The sequence below is a fragment of the Drosophila guanche genome, unplaced genomic scaffold, assembly GCF_900245975.1.
Source record: "Drosophila guanche unplaced genomic scaffold, DGUA_6, whole genome shotgun sequence".
Lineage (NCBI taxonomy): Eukaryota > Metazoa > Arthropoda > Insecta > Diptera > Drosophilidae > Drosophila > Drosophila guanche.
The window spans coordinates 3,470,612-3,475,284 of record NW_022995754.1 but is presented as its reverse complement, the minus strand read 5'-3'; the positions used below and the strand labels follow the sequence as shown (position 1 = coordinate 3,475,284).

Here is a 4,673-nt window from a genome sequence, read left to right as displayed (position 1 = left end):
GCGCACTCCTCCCTCTACGAATCTAGGGAGCACGCACTCCATCTGTCTGTCTCCTTCTCTACGGGTATTATGTGTCGCCTCTTTGTCTGTAATTTCACGCAATGAAGAGCGAGCGGGACGGGACGTCCAGTGTGTGTGCGTGTGTGTGTGTGCATATATGTAACTGCTTATTGATCGATCGCCTCGATATCGAATTTTTATTGTTGTTTGTCATTCCAGAATGCGCCACCATCAAGCAGAGAAGCAGCAGAAACAGCAACAAAAGGGGCGAAGGCGAAGGATGGGTTTTGGTTTGGAATGGGCCATTGTTCCAAGGGGTTTTTCTGGCTCTACATCATTCCGGGGGTTGCTTCTCCTTTAGTGCAATTGCAGTTTTGATGTTACTCATTGTGGAGGGTAGCTTTTTGGATCAACCCTTAGCTACTACCATTTCGATTATCATCGCCTGGGAATGCTGCTGTTTACTCCAGTGCCTGGATTCGGGTTTCGTTTTTGTGGATTGCACATCATCTCACCGTTACAGAAATGTTCCCTTATTTGTATTATTTTTTGTATATTTTGATTCCAAACGGGAATTGCACATCAAGTTCATTGATTTTTTGCATGTTTTTCCACACTTAACTGCTATTGTAGCTTAGCCAAGGATTTGTTTTGAAGATTTATTGGACTTAGGAGCGGGAGTTGCTCTAGGGGAGCACTCACAAATGGGAAAATCTAACCAAGAGGAGATTTTAGTGGGACTCTAGCTCTAATTATACATTCTGGAACGATTTTACCCTTAGAAACTTTCAGTTTTCAGTCAGTCAGAAGCAAAAACCAATTTGATGATCATGTAACCCATTTAGATAACCGATCGCCTCATTTGTAACCGAATGCCCATGCGGTGATTATCACCCACTGACGATCTCACGCACACCCTCTGACCACCACACACCGCCAGAGCAAACCGAAAGAGGGCCAGAGAGAGAGAGAGAGAGTCCGTCCTACATGCAATGGCTAATTGTTTTCTCCTTTTGCTGGCAGTTGCTGCATTTATGAGGCAAAAGAAACGCCCACTGGGACATCTAGTGTTAATTTATGGCACACCTAGAGGTACACACACCTCGTGCTAGTGGCTTATAGGATCACATACATACATATATATCCCAATGATGTATCGTTAGAACAGGCAACATATCACACGAGGCAGCTGCCAGAGCGCAGCCCAAGTCAAGCTTTTGTCTGCAGCGGGGCTTACATAAAACAGTGAAACACAGAGAGACGGACTGGACTGGCTGAAGCGGGTCTATTGTAGTCACATTATTAGATTCGCATCGCTGGCCATATTAATTGTTGTTGCCCATGTTCGTAGTCCAAGACAGACAGGCAACAGAAAACAGAGAAGAGAATGAATGGTTCATTGAGCACCAGGCAGCCAGGGGGCCACAGAATGCAACTGTCATTACCAGGAGCGGATGCAGTACCTCTGTACCTCAATTTCTTTCACTTAGATCCGGCCCTGCATCACCGTTTGCGTTTGACATTCAAATTTGGTCAAAATGACATGGGGTTCTGGGCTAACGCTTACGCCTAGGCCTGTGCCCCAGAGTTTATAGCCGGAAATTCTAATTGTTGTTGTGGTTGCACATTACAAAAACATACCTACAAAAGATAGAAAAAAAGAGGTTTTAAAGCGGGGTGGGGGAGCACTATATTCTCAGGACTTACCTGTACTCCAATTTCCAACTGCAACTGAGAGCAGACTCTCATTCAAACGCGCTCTCTCTCTCTGGGGACTGGAAATGCAAACAAACAGTACTCCATTCCAGGATCGACAACCTGCAGCAGGCGGGCAGGCAGACAGGCCTGGGTGGCAGGGTGGATATCGATTTTTAGTGGCAATTGCAGTTGCCACGGGCAGCCGCTGGTCCCCATTCCCTGCTCCCTGCCATTGGGGTAGTCTCTCTAGTCTCAAGTTCGTCTGCCAATTATTTGCCGCTTATTAGGAGGAGTTCTCGGAAAGAGGCCGAGCGGCAGCAGCTGGTGGTGGTGTTGGCAGCACGTGACTACAGCGTTGCGTTGTCCATTGTTTGCATTTTGCATATAGTACGCCACAGTACTCTCAGCTTAGGGTGGTTCCCCCACTGGACTGTGTGTGGCATGACTTTGACGGGCAGCAAGATACACACACAGCAACTCAAGTGCTGCTTTAATGTTTGGGCCATTTACATGAAGTGGAAGGAAGCCACCCCCGAGAGTAAATCAGAGCCAAAGCCGCACACAACGGGCGGCAGCAGGCGTTGACCAGAGACCAGGGCCCGCGCTTAAGCTCTTTTGTGGGCCCCGTGGGGTGGTGCCGGTGGTGCTGCTACTGCAAACCCGTTCTTAATCCTTTCAAACGTAAAATGCAAAGCCAACTGCGGTCGTCGGCGAATTTTCCAGTGAGAAACAAGGGGTGGCCAGCCGGTCAGGGCCAGATTTGTTATTCCACAAAGCCGTATCGTTGCAAATTTTCGAATAAACTTCTCAAAATTGCACACAAATTTCACAACAAAAAAAATGGCAAAACTGAAGTGGTATCATGCCATCCCGCTTTGGCATGTGCAACATGCGTTGCCTGCCTTTGGTTATGTTTTCGTCTTCTCTTTGGTTTCCTTCTTTTCTCCCGCCGTTTTCCTGCAATAAAATTGTTGATACTATTTAATGTTACAATCAAGCACAGTGGAGGCGGGAAAGCATTAAATTTAGCAAATCAATTATGGGGGACAAGTGGCGACCACAACTTACACACATATATACACCGCACACTAACATTTAGCACTTGCAAAAAAATTGTGTACCTCGACAAAAAAACACACGCGCACATTGCAATTTAACAATAAACTATACTTGCCAATAGGCCACACAACTAATTGAATGTATTTGATTCGTTTTTAATCACTTGTTAAAGAAACTATTCAAAATTACAAGCACCGCAAAATTATGCACATCAAATCTGACCACACGCAAAGAAGAGAAAGGATGACAAGAGAACACAAGAGTGCACTAGTGCTATCCCGCTCTGGCATCAGTCCTCAACTGTTTTTCTTGTTTCCTTTTTCTTCGTCTTCTTTTTCTGCGCTGCGCGATTGACTTTCGCGCCTTCCGGAAATAAATGAATTAAAATCCAATTAAACATACCAATAAAATAACCAATTGTTAAAACCTATTCATTTCAGCTGCTAGTCGTTCGATTAAAGAAAGTTAATCGCTTAATTCAACGCGTTACCAACAGTTTTGTGCCAAAGAAAAAAAACGCTCGAGAACTTTCTGGAAAAAGGCCGAAATGAAACTCGCAGTTCGGTTATTGCTGATTAAACTCACTTAGTACTTAGATTTTTACTTGCGTATGCTCCAGTTGCAGCTAAAGTGGTAGTCGACTAATAACAATATTTTCACTCAATTCGGTCGGTTAAAATACGCGCAAAAGTGAAAAAGCGGTAAATTAGTGCATTGTGCGTGTGTGTGCTAGTTGAAGGAGAAGTATACGCGTGTATATTGTGATTTCGCAATGTTGTTAATGCAATGGTTTTATTTATTTTTTGTTGTGTTATTTATCTTCATTAACTGCCCACATCGCTACGTGTATAAGTTTTGTTTATGCCATCGGGTTCGGAGCAAGTGCGTGGGCAGCAACAACTGCCTGGCCCCTTGTAAGTGTGCAATATGACAAAACGGTCTAAAAATGCTCCAGTGTAAATTGGTAAGTTAATAACAATCTCGTTAATGATTTATCCAGTGCAATAGGCACAAAGTGCCTCTCCCCCTTCTCCCCATTCCAATTGACTAAGGCAACGAGAGCATCATCAGTAGCAAGGTGTTGCGAATGTAAGGTGAGGCAGCCGTCTGTCAAAAGTCCACTTTCGATTGGTGATCCACCTTCTTATTTAATACACCATCAGTTGCTGCGAGTGAAGTGTGTGTGTGTTTGTGTGTATGTGGGGGGTGAAAGGGAAACGAAACCCCATGGCAGAGGGCTTCTCCGTCTTTCTTCACGCTTGCATGGACACGAAAAGCGAATGCGATGTCAGAAATCAATGCAGTTATCCTCTGTAGCAGCAGCAGCGGCGGCAACAACAACAAAAGCCACCATTTGGCGCTTTGTTCTTCCGCTGTTTTGTTTGGCATTGTGGCAGTTGTCGTATGTGTGTATGGCTGTATGCGTGTGTTTACTTGTCTATGCTGTTGTCCCTGTCGATCCCATACTTATGGAAGGGGGCCTGGGCAATTTTCGGGAGCGCTTGCAAGCTCCCACGGGGATGCAGTGTCAACGGCAAGAACAGCAAAGCGAAACGAGGATGTAAAAAAACAAAGAAGAGACACACAAATGGCAGTGAAATCAAATTTACAGCCTTGTCAATGCATTGCCATTGCCTCTCCCCCTCCCAAGGGACACGCCCATTACAGAATGTTATTGCAATCTAAATGGTTTTACCATATTTCCGTTATTTGTTTGCCGATTTTCGCAGTCATGTTGCCTGGCAACCCTGTCCGAACACTGTGCAACCTGCAATCAGTTTTAATTAAGTTACAAGTACCGCCCGAAGGAGTAGGAGAGAAGCAAAAAAACATTCCATTCGTTTTCGTACGAGTACGAGGTACGAGTATTCCTGGTAAGCTACAAATGAACTCTTCCGAGAATCAAATTTCATGCC

At 44.9% G+C, this 4,673-nt stretch overlaps 1 long non-coding RNA gene across 1 annotated transcript; it reads right to left on the bottom strand.

Moving 5' to 3' along the window:
• Window positions 1-1,083: 1,083 nt before the first annotated feature.
• Window positions 1,084-2,835, bottom strand: LOC117588872. Its single transcript, XR_004574180.1, has 3 exons — window positions 2,767-2,835; window positions 1,708-2,655; window positions 1,084-1,641 (listed from the first exon to the last, which is right to left on the bottom strand). It is a non-coding gene; the product is annotated as an uncharacterized LOC117588872 (long non-coding RNA).
• Window positions 2,836-4,673: the final 1,838 nt, after the last annotated feature.